The sequence below is a fragment of the Musa acuminata genome, chromosome BXJ1-2, assembly GCF_036884655.1.
Source record: "Musa acuminata AAA Group cultivar baxijiao chromosome BXJ1-2, Cavendish_Baxijiao_AAA, whole genome shotgun sequence".
Classification (NCBI taxonomy): Eukaryota; Viridiplantae; Streptophyta; class Magnoliopsida; order Zingiberales; family Musaceae; genus Musa; species Musa acuminata.
The window spans coordinates 2010520-2027500 of NC_088328.1; positions in this window are offsets into that span (position 1 = coordinate 2010520).

The following is a 16981-nucleotide window of genomic DNA, read 5'->3' on the forward strand; positions in this document are numbered from 1 at the left end:
GGCGAGTCTTCCGTGAGTGCATCGAATTTTACATCGGATGAAAGCTTTGGTCATCAGCATATAGGGGTTATATACCATCGAGGGAAAAGTTTGAATGCAAGTACTAGTGAGTCCCATGGGAGAGACTCGATCATGTAGAGGTATGATCGAAGCAGCTGGAGAGTTAGACTGCTCTAGAGCCTATATTCGCTTAAGGGAGCCCGGCAAGTCAGAGGACAAGGCTAAGTAAGCGAATACTACTACCAAGGAAGCTAAGGATAACAAAATCGATGAGAACCCTACAACATGATGGCAGAGGCCATGCATGAGAGTTGCAGTCTATCTTTCTATCGACTAAGGGGAACTATTGGGAGAATATAGATGTATTGAAGTAGGGGGTCGAAAGGGGCGAGGAAGTGACAACAAGTCCAGAAGGACTTAGCTACCCAAAACAAAGCATCAGTTAGAATGGAGGTAGACTTAGAAGAGTGCCACAGAGACATATCTACTGATCATGAAGAAAGGGATACAAATGTGAGGTGACAAAAAGTAGGGCCATGGGCATGGTAGTGCCATGGTACCGCAGAGGTGGGACTTCCGTGAATTCATCGATCCCTTGCTCTCATTGAGGGAGAGTGCTTGGTCGTGAAAGAGGCCGAGGAGGTGGAGTATATGGAGGCAAACTCTAAGTACTAAGACAAGGCTAAAGGGTAGAGGCCAAGAAACTGTTAGGATCAAGAGCACTAAGAGGGGGGGATGAATTAGTGCAGCGGAAAACTTTTGACGATTAAAACTGCATTCGTATGTTGAAATCCGATTCCGATGTAAAAGTCGTTTCATGCAGATAATAACTTTGAAAGCTTACAAAAACGTATTTGAAGTAAAGTAAGGAAGGCAGTTTGCAGTTAAGATAAATAGCACAAAGGAAATGCAAACCAGATTTTAGAGTGGTTCAGTCAAACGTGACCTACATCCACTTTCGGCTTCCTTCTCCGATGAGGTCACCAGCGTCTACTAGAGGCCTTCCTTCAATAGACGAAGGCCAACCACCCTTTTACAACTTCACTCCTTTTGACGGGCTTAGGAGACAACCCTTACAGAATTTTCACTCCTCTCTTGAATGATCAAAACTTGGAAGAAAAGATGGAGGAGAACTTTTGGCCTTTACAACACTTTTGAGCTCTAAAATCATAGAGTAAGATCAAGCTTTCGGTGCCCTTTCATGCAGGAAAGGGTAGGGTTTATATAGGCCCCAACTGGTTTGAATTTAGAGCTGAAAAGTGTCATCTCCCAATTTTTCGGGGTCCTAGCGATACTATCGCCATAATTGGGTAGTACTACTACCTATCATCTATCACTGAGCAGTACTACTGCTCAGTCTGGGCAGTACTACTTCCTGACATTGCTCGGAGATCGAGCTTAGGTGGTATCACTACCTGACAGGGGCGGTACCACCGCTGGTAGTAATAACTGCCGGTGGTACCACCGCCTGACAGGGGCGGTACTACCGCCCAGAATTCCTGGGAGACCAAGTCTCTTGGGTGGTGCCACCGCCGGCCAAGAAATCTAGGTCCGAATGGGCTGATCCATTCGGCCCAATTTGAGTCTGTCAAGAGCCCAATTGCCCCGGAGATTAAGTTAATGGGGTCACCTCCCATTCCTAACTTAATCTACATGCTAACTATGATATTTAAGACATTAATACTGCAACTTGCTCCGGTGTGTCAATTGCTTCTTCCGGCGAGCTTCCGGCGAACTTACGGCGAACATCTGACGAACTCTCAGCAATGCTCCGGTGGACTTCCAGCAAACTCTTGGACTTGCGACGATCCACTTGGCGAGTTCCAATGAGCTTCTTTGGCAAGCTCCTGGACTTCTCGGATTTGTTCCCGCAGAACCTCCAACGACCGTCCGGACTTCCGTCGAACTCTCGAACCCCCAATGTGATCATGGTCTTAACTCCGGCATAACTCCTACTGCATGTCTTACTGCCATCGTAGTTAATCCTACACACTTATCTCAATATATGGATTAGATAACAAATGACAATTGACTTCATCATCAAAATCCGAGATTCAATAAAAACTTCGTAAAATCGGTGTCAACGAGCTTCTCATCAAGATAGCCGAAAGTGAAGGACTTCGGGTCATGTAAGAGTGCATGATCAAGGAATGAAGCAGGAAGTATGCAGTACTGTATCTTTGCTACTCTGTAGAGTAGGCGGTAGGGTTGATGGAGAAGACGGTACAATCCCAAAGGTGACTAAAACTATTAAAGACTTACTCCAAGTTGGGGTGATAACTTTCTGCATTCTAGAATTTCTATGGCAATAAGAAGGTGAATCATAGTAGCTAACTCAATGCAAGGAGTGCAAACAATTCAAGTGCTTCAGAAGTGTGAGCAAAGAGTAGGCGAAGGCCAGTAACCAGCTTGATGCATAAAGTACAACACTCGAGGAGGTGGGTGAAGTTAAGTAACCTTTGCCTTCTCAACTCTTAAGAAAATGGGTGAAACCAAGTATCCCAATTCTCTTATCTATCTAGCAAAGGAGCTCTGCACATATTCAAAGACACTTCGAATAAACTAAATGGAAGGTAATAGTTGTCAAATCCTCACCAATTGTGATCAGTGCTACTAAGAGTATATTAGTCGCTTCATTTCCCAACAGAATGTCAATCAAAAGCAGAAGTGATGTGAATCTACTTGGAAGTGACAACTAAGTAAAAGAAGAGTCGATGGGCAAATTTTATGGAGGAAGGACCCAAAAACTTCAAAAGTTTATGAGGCGATGCTTGTTAAAGCTCCAACAAGCATCCACCTAGTTCAAGCAGCATGAGGCATTTAAGAGACTGACGCATAGTAAGGATGGTCTTTTCCTTCATCTGAAGGATCCACAGGAACCAATAGGGATCAACACAATTTAACTAACCCCATACTAGAGTCAGAGTCAATGGCGAGTTGAAGCAGTATGGTAGATCAAAAGTTCAACTACTCAACAATAGCAGCGGAGAGCAGTTGGGACCCAAGAGGCGCATTGCAGTTGGAGCAGAAGATTGAAGACTCAGCAAAGGAGAGGAGTTGTAGTATCGGTAAAGCCTTCGACGAGGACGCCGAAGGAATAAGTGGGGGAGAATGTCAAGGAGAAAATTATAAACAAAGTGTTTAATGTAATGCTCATTATGTCCGTGTCTTTTAGTTTGGTCATACTTTGCACAGCATGTAGGGGGACGATCAAAGGCTTAACAGCCCCAATTTAGTTGGGTTTAGTGGCCATTTTATACTTGTAAATAAAGGTTGTATGTTAGAACCCTTGTAGATTCTAAACTTGGGGTTGATCTCTTTAGGGGATCGGCCTCCTTGGAAATCTATAGGGGTTCCTTCCTCCAAATTGCTATTCAAAAGCTGCAGAAAAGATTCATCTATTGCTTATCAAAAGAGAAGGAATATAGGGTTATTTATAGGGCTTCTAAACACTAACTCCTAATAGGACTCCTACTCAAGACTCATATTCCTTTACAACTCCTAATGCTTCTCTAAGAACAACTCCTAATATAACTCATATTCCTTTACAACTCTTAATTCTTTGCCAAGAAACAACTTCCTAACCCTAGCCGGCCTTTTTACCTCTTTAATAGGGGTCGGCTTAAGTAGATTTTACGTGAATGTCCCTCTCTATTAGGACTCTCCTAGCTAGAGTCCTAACAGACCCGCCTTCTTCAAATCAGACTTATCCTCGAGATTGAGATTCCATGAGCTTTGGGAATTTGATCTTTAAGTTGTCAAAAGTTCTCCCAAGTGGCGCCTTTTGCTAGTTAGTTCACCCATTGTATTAGCGCTTCAATAGTGGGTCACCATCGTCGGGTCACGATCTGTCGATCAATCACAGTACTCGATTGGGTCTGGAGTTCTCCTTGGGTAGTCATATTTGGTGGATGGCTTTGGGCTATCTCCAAGCACCTGTTCACCACTTCCGTCTGGCCATCGATTTATGGGTGATATGTCGTACTCCTTTTCAATTTAGTGCCCTGCATCTGGAATAACTCTATCCAAAATCTGTTCGTGAAGATGCAAGTATAATTTGGCACAAGCACAATGCATCCATTACAGCGTAATTCTTTTGAGTCCCAACTGTAATGAGCCCCGGAGCTTGGTGCTTCCTCCAATTTTTTTATGATCTTACTAGTCTCCAGATCTTCCTGCCATTCTATCTTAATATCCTTAAGGAAGTCACTGATCGGAAGTGAAACGGACAAAAATTTAGCTTGCTCGGGGGAAGTTATCTTCTGCTCTAAGAAATATTTTAGACTTTTATGGTCGGTCTTGATTTGAAAGCGTCACTCGATCAAGTGCGATCTCCATTTGGCCACCGCATGCACAATCGCGAGCATCTCCTTGTCATAAATAGTCATTTTGAGATGGAAAGGAGATAATGCCTTATTGGTATAAGTAAGGGGGCGGCCATCTTGCATTAGTACAATACCAATTCCAACTCCGGAGGCATCGGCTTCAATAACGAAAGTCTTGCCCAAGTCGAGTAGCGCTAGTATAGGCGTTGTCTTCATTATGACTTTAAGTTTGTCGAAGGTAGTGGTGGCTTTGTCCAACCATTAGAAAGCATCTTTTTTTAGCAAGGAAGTAAGTGGTGCACTAATCTTTCCATCATTTTTTATGAACTTGCGGTAGTAGCCTATTAAACTGAGAAAGCCACATAGCAATTTTATGTTTCTCGAGGTCGGCCAATTCTACCTTGCTCCAATTTTGGAGGGGTCCACTACCACAACTTCCTCTGATATGATATGCCCAAGATATTCCACCTTCTGTTGAAGAACGTAAAAATTCATAGTGGTCGTTGTGTGTTTAAAAGGTGGTTTTCGATATGTCTTCTTCGCACACTCGTATTTGATGATACCTGGATTAAAGGTCCAGCTTTGTGAAGATTTGTGCTCCCTTTCATCTAGCAATTCATCTACTATTAGAATAGGGTATTTGTTCTTGATGGTTATGTCGTTGAGAGCTCAGTAATCAACACACAATCGCCATGTTTCATCCTTCTTTCGTACGAGGAGCACCAGTGAAGAGTAAGGGCTGCAACTTGGCCGAATAACTCATGTTTCAAGTATTTCTTTTACAATCCTTTCTATTTCATCCTTCTGGAGATGTGGATACTAATATGGCTAAGTATTTACTGGAGGTTTGCCTGGAAGAATCGTTATATAATGTTCATGCCGACAAGTAAGAGGTAGGTTACGCGGTTCATCAAATATATCTGAAAATTCAGTAAGCAAAGTAGATTTGGATCTTCAAATTCTGTTGGCTCTCCCTTAGTTTGCTGCTCAAGTTGTACCAAAAAGTGACTGTATGTTTTATGTAAAACCTTCTCCATTTGTTGTGTTCAAATCGTCGTTACGTCGCCTCCACATTTCCCGTGCAGTATCACTTGTTTCTCCTTACTGTAAAATTTCATAATTAGTTTCATAAAATTCTAAGAAACATCACCTAATATCATCAACCATTGAATTCTGAGCATGGCCTCATGATCATCAATAGAGAGGAGGAAGAAATATGCAATTATCTCTTGGTCCTGCAGCAATAGTTTCACCTGCGGGCGCCTATGATCATACTTCAAAATCCATCCGTCGACGACCTTAACGTCAAACCTACTGCAATTCTCGATAGATAAGGCCATTCAGATAGTAACCTTATTGATTAGAAAGTTATTAGTGCTGCTCGTGTCGATGAGAACAGTGATCGGTTGTTGTTTGAGAAGGCCTCCAACTTTCATCGTTTGCGGGTTTGAGTAGCCGGCTAGTGCATGTACCGTAACTTCAGTCGATTGTGGCTCTTCTTCTGCATCTTCTTCTTCATGTTCAAGGCTCTCTTCTAGATGTTAAATGACCTCTTCTTCTACTGGTTCAATCATAAGAAGTCTCCTTTTACTATAGTGATGCTCATGGCTCCATGGCTTGTCACAATGCCAACATAACCCCTTCGCAGATCACTCCTGAAGTTCTTCTCTTGTCAAACATTTTAGTGCAAGGACTCGGTTGATAGTAGGGGGGGCTGAGGGCTTCAGTATTGCTAGTTGGAAGGTAACCCTAGTCCTCCGGGCTTCATGGTTCAATCTCTCCTCTTGAAATTGTGCGAAAGAGATGGCTGTCATAAGCATGTACGGTTATCGCGCTTTAACTTCTCCCCGGATCTCCGGCTTTAAGCCCTCAATGAAGGTCTCCAATAGCTATTTTTGAGACTAATCATGAGTTTGATTAGATAACCTTTCAAACCTGATTTGGTACTCTTGAATGGTGGAGGTTTATCGGATCTTTGATAGTTGTCCGTCAATGTTCTCGTAATCAATTGGTCTGAAGCAGATCAGCAGTCCTTCTTTGAATTATTGCCATGAGAGGACTCCATAAATATGTTCAAACTAGTTAAACCACTGTATTACATCCCATTCAAGATGTATAGCTGTAATTTTTACCATAGATGTGTCCGTGGTTTTGTAGAAAATATCGCTCTGCACGCGAGATCAAACCAACCAGGTCTCCTTCTTCCCATCTAGGGAAGTCCACCCTCATGCGTGGATAGTTGAGGTCAGTCATAGAGCCTCCTCTCCCTTGGAAGTCATCTCTTCGGGCTCGGTGCGATTGGGCAGAGCTCTCTCCTTGATGTGATTTCTTCGGGTTTGGTGGTCGGCCCAATTTGAGTTCGGTAAAGAGTGTTCGAATCTTATCCTACATTCGTGCTTCGAAGGCTGTGAATTTAGCATTGATTTCCTCCTCAAATGATATAGTCTATGCTACCAAATCTGTGATGTTAAGATCTCTCTTTTGTTGTCAGGTTAAAGGCATGTATAGGTTGAGAGAAGTAATGGTCGAAAGGGTTGGTGGATTGGTGGATGTAGGCTGCGGTTTAGGCTTGTTTTGTGGCTGTTTTGGGTGCAGTTTGAGGGTATAGTTTAGTGAAGTTTTAGGGTTGTGGATAAAAGTTTTGGATCTATGGTAGATGGCAGCAAAGGTTTGATAGAAATCAAGAGAATTTACTACAAGTATGTGCTATCTTGTAAGATCAGAATTATCGTCGAAGAAATAGCGATTTCTTAATGAAATTTTCACCAAAAACTTGAGAGATTTGAGGAGGGAATTGATAACAAAATCTCAATTTATATGACAGTAAGTATGTCTAATTTAATCAAGAAAATTTTGGTAGTATAACAGCAAGAAAATTGGTGTAAATTACGATAGCAAAATTCTCATTGAAAAATTTTAACTGTTTGCGACGAAAATTTGCAGCAACACAAAATTGTTTTTAGAGATGAATTCCTTAATAGATCAATCTTAGATGGAAGTCAAGATGATCTACAAAGTGTATAAGAAATTTCAATTAAAAAGGATTGCAAATAGATCGGTTAATGCAATAATATGTAGCTGAAATTTTCTACAGATTTTCAAGTATAGCAGATTGGATGTAAAAGATCAGTGGTTTATATTGAGAATTTTGCAACGAAACCAAAGGAAAATCTACTGTAGGAAGTATCAAATCTATCATAAAAATTTCATAGAGATTTGGATAGAAAAAATGTAGTAGCAAGATCAAATAAACTGTGCTATGCTGCTAGAATTTTAAAGTACAAATTTTCAAGTATAGCAGTTTAGAAGTAAAATATAAATAATTTATATTAAGAATTTTTTCACAAAACCAAAGGAAAATTTGCTTTAAGGAAGTGTCAAAGCTATCATAAAAATTTCGTAGAGATTTGGATAGACAAAATGTAGTAGCAAGATCAAAAAGACTATGCTATGCGACGAAAAGTTTGCGACGAAAAGTTTATGCAGCAATTTTGGAACAATTTTGTTTTTGAATTTTCGAATAAGGATAACTAAATTGCAGTAGTAGTAAGGTAGGAAACTAGAACCTGTTACAATTCATGGGGAGATCAAAAGATGATCTGCGGTGGTGGAGATGACGATGGAATTTGGTGACGATCTTTTAAGCAATTGTGGAAATTGCTTTGGGCATGATGGAGGGTAGATGGATGGTTGTAGAAGGGCAGCGAGATGCCAGGAATGCTGCTCTGATACCAGGTGTTAGAACTCTTGCAGATTCTAAACTTGGGGTTGATCTCTTTAGGGGATCGACCTCCTTAGAACTCTATAGGGGTTCTTTCCTCCAAATTACTGCTCAAAGGCTGCAGAAAAGATTTATCTATTGCTTATCAAAAGAGGAGGAATACATGGCTATTTATAGGGTTTCTAAACACTAACTCCTAATAGGACTCCTACTCAAGACTCCTATTCCTTTATAACTCCTAATGCTTCTCTACGAAATAACCTCTTAACCTTAACCGGCCTCTTTACCTCTTTAATAGGGGTCAGCTTAGGTAGGTTTTACGTGAATGCCTCTCTCTATTATGACTCTCCTAGCTAGAGTCCTAACATTGTGTTATGTAGACACTTGTGGGAGATCTCGATCTATAGTGGACCATTTTGGACCCTTTGTTGTGCAATCGTTCAGAGCTTGTAAAAGTTTGTTTGTAATTTGCATTGGCTATGTAATATCTATCACTTTTAAAAATTATTAATAAAGATTTATTTATAAATCGAAGAATCTATATATAAATATAGAAATTTCAAGGACTAAACTATTAAGTTATAAGAAAAAAAAAAAAAAAAAAAAAAAAAACCAAATATTTCAGTTTTATCCCACCGCCCCCCACGCTCTCTATTTCTCGAGAAACAGAGAGAGGAGCGGTGGGGCGTCGGGAGAAGAAGAAGAGAAGTAGAGGGAGAAGAGAAGAAAAGAAGAAGAAGAGGGAAAAGAAGAGAGGAAGAAGAGGGAGAAGAGAAAAAAAGAAGAAGAAGAAGAGAGGGAAGAGGGAGAGGAAAGAGAGATAGCTGGAGCAGCTAGGGCTGCAGCACTTCTGTTTCGTTTAGGAGGAAACAGAGGAGTTCATGTGTGGGTCGTCGGGGAGGTGAAGGGAAGAAGAGGAGAAGAAGAGAAGCAGAAGAAGAAAAGAGGAGGTGGCTACGGCAAGGGCTGCAGCGAGGAGCTATGGGGCATTGGGGAGGAGAAAGGAAGAAGAGGAGAAGAAGAAAAGAAGAAGAAAAGGGAAAAGAAGAGATGAGGAAGAAGAGGGAGAAGAGAAGAATAGAAGAAGAAGAAAAAGAGAAGGAAGTGGGAGAGGAGCGAGAGGTGGCAGCAGCTAGGGCTGCAGCACCTCTGTTTCCTGCAGGCGGAAACAGAGGAGACGAGGTGTGGGGCATTGGGGACGAGAAGAAGAAGAGGAAAAAGAAGAAGAGAAAAAGAAAGAAAAGAAGGATGGCTGTGGCATGGGTTGCAGTGAGAAGGTGTGGGGTGTCGGGTAGGAGAAGGGAAGAAGAGGAGAAGAAGAAGGAGAAGAAGGAGAAGAAGAAGAAGAAGAGGAAGAGAAGAAGTAGAAGCTGGTGAAGAGGCGACACCTCTGTTTCCTGTAGGAGGAAACAGAGGAGAGGAGGTGCTGTTCGTCGGGGAGAAGAAGGAGAGGAAGGAGAAGAAGAGAAGAAGAAGAAAGGAAGGAGAAGGAAAAGAAGAAGGGAAAGAAGTAGCTGCGGCTACGGCTGTGGCAGCTGCAACTGTGGCAGGGAAAGAGGAAGAGGAAGGAAGAAGGGAAGGAGAGGAAGAAGAGAAGGGGAAGAAGGGGCTGCGGCTGCGGCGATGGCAGCTGCAGTTGGAAGAGAAGAACGAGAGGAAGATGAGCAGGGGAGGAAGAAGAGGCTGCGGCCATGGCTGAGGCTGCGACTGCAGCAGTGCAGCTGGGAAAGAAGAGAAGGAAAGGAAGGAGAAGAGAAAGGAAAAGGGAAGAAGAGAGGAAGAGGAGAAGGGGAGGCAGCTGCGGCAGTGGCAGCTGGAAGAGAAGGAGAGGAAACAGAGCAGGGGAGGAAGAAGAGGCTGTGGCTGTGGTGGCTGCGGCCGTGGCTGCGACTGCGGCTAAGGCTGCGACGTTGGCTGTGGTAGCTGCGGCAGCGGTGGTGACTGCAGCAGCTGCCTTTGGGAAATAGAAAGAAAGGAAAGGGGAAAAAAAAAGGGGTTGTGGTCATGATTGCGGCTGCGGTGGTGGCGGCTGCGTCTGCGGCAGTTGTGTTTGGGAAAGAAAAAGTAGGAACGAGAGAAGGGAGGAAGGAAGTAGTGCAGGGGAAGGGGCTGCGGTTGTGACAGTAGCTGCGGTCGTGGCTACGACTGTGGTAGTGGCAGTGGCGATGGCTGCGACAGCTACGTTTGAAAAAGAAAATGAAGGAATGAGAGTAAGAGAGAGCAAGTGACTATGCCTCTATGTTCTGCATGAGCTACAGTTGTGGAGGAAAAAGAGAAGACATATGTAGAACACGAAACAGGGAGAGGACACGGAGGAAAAGTAGAAGGATTTGGACTGTGACACCTTCTTTGGATCTTCGGATCAAAATCTTTGAAAGGCAAGTGTTTCGATCCTTCCTATTGCAAGTTTTCTAATCTTTCCTATTGCAAGTGTCCCGATCTTTTCTATTGCAAATGTTATCTTTTCTATTGCAAGTGTTTCGATCCTTCCTATTGCAAGCTTTCTAATCTTTCCTATTGCAAGTGTCCTAATCTTTCTTTACTATAATTTTATCTCTACATTTGCTTTGAATATGAGGAATTTTGAATTGTTCTAGCCTTTCATTTGATATATCTCCTGTTTAGACGTAACGATTCGAATCTGCACAACTTATGAGATTCTGATCTTTCTACTTTTTTATGGTTATAACTTCATGTATTGACCTCTGATTTGGACAAAACTTATTTGATCAGAATATAGACTCATAAACCTTTCTTTTGATAGCTTATTTTATGAATTTGGAGTAAGTTTGCCTGCTTAAACTTCTGTTTCAAATGAGCCTACAGATTCTACAAAATAGGGATCGTAATTTCTAACCTTTTGATACCGAGCTGCCTATAAGTCGATGTTAGAAACTCCGATTTGTTCAAAACTGATTTCATTAGAAATTAGACTCGTAGATCTTTCTTTTGATATATGGATTGAAAGATTTGGATTCCAAACACATGCCCAGTTATCTATTGAATCTGACCTTATGAATTCTGCCAAACAGAGATTTTGTTCTCTGACCCTTGTTTACCAAATTATTTGTAACTCTCTGTTGGACTGTTCAATTCATATGAAGCTTGTTTTATCTGAAAGTAGATTGAAATATCTTTCCAATGATATATTTTTGAGTAAATTGGAGCACGATTGATAGTTTGAATCATTTATTCAATGTGCCTCTTGAATTCTACCAGAAATCAAGCTTTGGTCGATTTCGCATATTCTGGTTTCATTCCTTTAGAAATTGATATCCTTTAGCTTTCTTATTCAATTGAGCTTTATATTACTACTTTGAATTCTTGTATGCTCTTATCCTTAAAATTATTTACATTCTTGAAAACTATTATGTAACGTTTATGCTATATCGTATTGACTCATATAGGCACATATATATCCCATTGTTCCACATTTGCTTTCGATATGTGCTTATTCCAATTTCATTCCTTTGGACATTGAATTCATCTAATCTTCTTATTTGAATGAAGTTATATGTGATTGCTTGAAATCCTTAAATGCTTTTGCTTTCATTTCCTTTCAAATCTGAATACAATTATGAAAGATTATTGCTTACTTCATATTGACTCGTAAAGGCACATGTATGTTTTGTTGTTCCACATGTGCTTCCGATATGTACTATTCATTGTTCATACTATCCTTTTGTACTCTGGTGTTTGTGGGATATTGTGAACCTTTGCCAGAAATGGTGAAGGGAGTTATGCATAGAGCCTATGATGCTCTGCCGGCCCTTATGACTTCACTCAGACGTGGGTGGATAGAGCTCCCAGACGTGGGAGACCTCCCAGATGTGGGAGACTTATGTTTGGTGGTCGTTCAGAAATGGATGTACCATATTATGTTATGGTCCCACTTCACCTTCTGTATGTTTGATATGGTATCAAGAGCTTTGGTTATATATTTCTATACATGCTTTGGATAAGAATGAAATGAATGCAACGTCAATTCGACGTTTGAGCTTATGTTTCGTATTCGTTCTTTGAAATTCTCCGGAATGGTCCGTACGCCATTGATATGTTCCGAAATGTTTCATTTATCATTGATATGCTTCGAAACATTTCATACGCCTTTGATATACTCTGAAATGTTTCATTTGCTATTGTTATGCTTCAAAATGTTCCATATGTAGTTGATATGCTCCAGAACATTTCATATGCTATTGATATACTCCAATTACTCTATGCTCCATCTGTTATGAACCAAATAGGTTTTGAATGACATGACACGTATGATTTTGTATCTAATGATATGGTATCTTGGAAATTCTTGTATTCTGCCTTGCATTATGATATCTTACTTGTTTGAAATCATTCCTTTTGTTCTGAATATGCTTTTTCACTTGTTGAGCTGTTTTTAGCTCACTCCATTGTTATATAAAATCTTTCAGGTCAGCTTGTCACTCTTTGAGATGTTTAAATTGGGCTGAGGCAATGGAGAGCTATTCAGAATTATGGGCAAGTCTTGTTGGTTATTATGTTATTGTTGTATAAGTATATTTTGTATGTAATGAAATGTTGTCGATGAACCGAAATGGATATACCTTGTAAAAGTGCTAGAAGATCTCTCTTATTTGGAATTTTGGAATGTTAAGTCTAGTTACGATGATATGAACTTGTGGTAAATGGTTGGAGTTATGATTGTATAAATTATATAGCTTGTGGATTTATAAATGTTGTTCATGTTTGTTAAGTTGGCTTGGGTTGCCATAAATGTGAATTATCGAGAGATGTGATATATGATTATAAACTGCACAGGTTTTATAGATGTGAATTTGATAGAATGTTTTTCAGTGTCCTCAAATGTTAGTTTGGATCCTGGATTGGTTTGTGATGAAAATTTTAATATCATGGATATTTTGAGGGGCGTGACAGGCTATGAAGTGTTTCCTGAAATAATTGATTATGGATCCCAAGTGAGGCACTTTCTCTAACTCATTTTCTCTTTTGTAGGTCCTAAGGGACTATATGAGGTTTCGGGGAAGCTGACATTTGTGAACGGACACGCAAGGGTGTCGTACCACTTAGGCAAAATCAGCTAAGTCCGTGATAGGTTGCACGCATGCAGATGGTGGTAAGCTGCCATCTGCAAGGGTAGCAAGGGCAACAACAGTTGTTATCCTTTCTTGCTTTTGTGTCAACGATTTTAATGTCAAAAGCTTCTCCAAACACAACACACGTAGTTCAAAACCAATCTTTCGCACGAATAACCTGGCTCTGATACCACTGTAGGAAAATCTGAAGGGCGACATCACATGCACAGTGGAAGAACAATAAAAAAAAAATCTCCAATTTCCCAAAGATGTGTTCATCATCGTGCGAAGATTGGTGCGCAAAAATCACGAAACTTAAAACTACATATATGAAAGTTTGTGTTACCTATTGTCATGGACTTAGCTGGTTTTGCCTAAGTCATGCGGCATCCTTGTGTGTCCGTCCGCAAAGGTCAACCTCTCCGAAGCCTCCCATGTCCCTTAGAACCCACAAAAGAGAGAACGGGTTAGAGAAAATGCCTCATTCGGGATCCACAAGCAAACATTTTCGAAAACACTTCATAGACAATGCAACTTACAAACAGACTTTACAAGCTCTGAACAATTGCATAACAAAGGGTAAAATGGTCCACTATAGATCGAAAACGGCCACCAAACCCAACTAAAATGGGACTATTAAGCCTTCAGCTGTCCCTCTACATGCTAGGCAAAGTATAAACATACCAAAAGACACGAACATACATAAGCATTACATCTAACATCCTATTTAGAAGTTTGTTCGTGACATTCTCCTCCACTTATTCCTTCGACGTCCTCATCGAAGCCTTTGTCGACACTACAACTCCTCGCCTTTGTTGAGTCTTTAATCTTCTGCTCCAGCTATAATGTGCCTCCTGGCTCCCAGCTGCTCTCCGCTGCTATTTTTGAGTTGTCGAACCTTTGATCTGCCATGCTACTTCAACTCACCAATGACTCTGACTCTAGTGTGGGGTCGGCTGAGTTGTGTTGATCCAAGTTGATTCCTGCGGATCCTCTAGATGAAGGAAAAGACTATCCTTACTATGCGCCAGTCTCTCAAATGCCTCATGCTACTTGAACTGGGTGGATGCTTGTTGAAGCTTTAACGAGCATCGCCTCGCAAACTTTTAAAGTTTTTGGTCCTTCCTCTACAAAATTTGCTCATCGACTCTTTTTTCACTTAGTTGTCACTTCCAAGTAGATTCGCATCACTTCCACTTTCGATTGGCATTCTGTTGGGAAATGAGGCGGATACTCTACTCTCAGTAGCACTGATCACCAATGGTGAGGATTTAACAACTATTGTCTTCTAATATCTTCGAAGGGTCTTTGAACCTGTGCAGAGCTCCTCTGTTGGATAGATAAGAGAATTAGGGTACTCAGTTTTGCCCATTCTCTTAAGGGTTAAGAGGGCAAAGTTTATTTGACTTCGCCCGCCTCCTCGAGGTTGTACTCCATGCATCGAGTTGGTTACTAGCCTTCGCCTGCTCTTTGCTCACACTTCTGAAGCACTTGAAGTGTTTGCACTCCTTGCGTTGAGTTAATTACTGTGATTCACCTTCTCAATGCCATCGAACTTCTAGAATACAGGAAGTTTTCACCCCAACTTGGAGTAATTCTCTAATAGATTTGGTCGCCTCTGGGATTGTACCGTCTTCTCCATCAACCCTGTCGCCTACTCCACTGAGTAGCAAAGGTACAGCACCACATACTGCCTACTTCATTCCTTGGTCGTGCACTCTTGCATGACCCGAAGTCCTTCACTTTAGGCTATCTTGATGAGAAGCTCATTGACACCAGTCTTACGAAGTTCCTTGGCCTCTGCCCTTCAGCCTTGTCTCGGTACTTGGAGTTTGCCTCTGCATGCTCCACCTCCTTGGTCCCTTTCACGACCAAGCGCTCTCCCTCCATGAGAGCAAGGGATCAATGACTTTCACGGAAGTCCCGCCTCTATGGTACCATGGCGCTGCCATGCCCATGGCCCTACTATCCGTCGTCTCGCATCTACATCCTTTTTCTTCACGATCAGTAGATATATTTCAGTGGCACTCCTCCAAGTCCACCTTCATTCTAACTGATGCTTGATTTTGGGTAGCTAAGTCCCTCTGGACTCATCGTTGCTTCCTCGCCCCTTTCGACCCTCTGATTCAACACCTCTGTGTTCTCCAAGCAGCTCCCTTTGATCGATGGAAAGACAGATTACAACTCCCATGTATGGCCTCTGTCATCACGTTATAGAGTTTGCACCGATTCTGTTCTCCTTAGCTTCCTTGGTAGCAACGTTCGCTTACTCGACCTTGTCCTCTAACTTGCCGGGCTCCCTTAAGCAAATATGGGCTCTGGAGTAGTCCAACTCTCCAACTGCTTTGATTATACCTCTGCATGATCAAGTCCCTCCCCTGGGACTCACTAGTACTTGCATTCGAACTTTTCCCTTAGTGGAACACAGCCCCCATATGCTGATGACCAAGGCTTTCATCCAATACAAAATTCGATGCACGCATGGAAGACCCGCCTCTACAGTACCATGGCCTTCACTCCTTGAATCCATAGCCCTTCTTGCCATCATGTTGTTCATCGAAGTGGAGCTTCCAGTAGCTCCCGATCATACCTCCATATGATTTAGTCCCTCACGAGACTCATTCATGTGTATCGCATTGACACGAACTATTCCACCACGATCCGCTGCACCATGTCGCCTCTTGGTGACATCTCCATTGCATTCTAATCCTTGTGGGATGAACTCGAATTGTGATCCCTCCATATGTGGCCTCTGCCAATACATTGCAGGGTCTCTTCCAGCTTCGATTTTGTTCGCTCCTTTGGTAATCGACCTTCATCCACCCACTCTTGGGTCACACCTAGATGAAGCACCGCTCTAGGATAGTCCGTCGCCTAGTAGCTCCCGAAGTCCCCCGACTTCGCTGCAATTAGTGCACCATTGTTTGGATCCTGGGCCTCTGCCCCAACCAGCACAATCTTCGCTGCGCACCACTTCCTTTATGGCAACTTGAATAGCAACATTGTGGCATATTCTTCAAGAGTACCTGCCTCCGCATCCTCTTGCCCCGTGTTAAGGCCTTCTGAACCTAACTTCACCTCTGCAAGTTGAGTCACCTTAGTTCCTCCATCAAATGCTTCTCCGAGATAAGGTGCATGTGCCCAGAAGCTACCTTCGTCTTTGGCACTATGCAAGATGAGTCCGCTCCGTCAGAATGAAGGACCCATGGAACAACATGATCCTGCTCTTGCCTCTACAAGAGTTCATGTCCTTGACCTCTGTCCAAGGAAAGCACTGTGCCTCCGCTCCGTGTTCCATCTTCTATGCTGGCTCCCTTCATGTGGCTTGGGTACTTTGTCAAGTTACACCCAAGTTGCTCCGCTCCTCGTTTTTGCATTGAGTTGATGGTGGCCCTCGCGCCCACCATTCCACGGGTCAGCCCTCCCTTAAGTCTGATCTCATATCGACTCCAATTGTGTCTTCATTTGTGTTACTTTGGGTTGCTCCCCCACTTGATCTCGCAATGCATCCACTAATGCATTCTCTCAAGCGAGATCATGCGACGACTCCTCGCCGCTTACTCGGTCCATTCAGCTTCGTGGAGTTGTTGTTTGTTGAGGAACTCCTCCTCAACATGTGAGGTCCATCCCACATGATTCTCCCTCTGGAGAGCCGGGACTTATCCCTCCTGGATAACTATCCCATTGGAGCAATATCTCTCTTCATTTTGAAGACTACCATCCCCTTAGACTACTCCGATTTGCTGAACAAACTGTGCATTGTTTTGCCTCCTGCGAACGCACTTGCTAGATTGTGACTCCACGTCAATACAACCCCCACTACACCACTCAAGGCCTAGCAACATACTGAACTCGTTGCACACTTC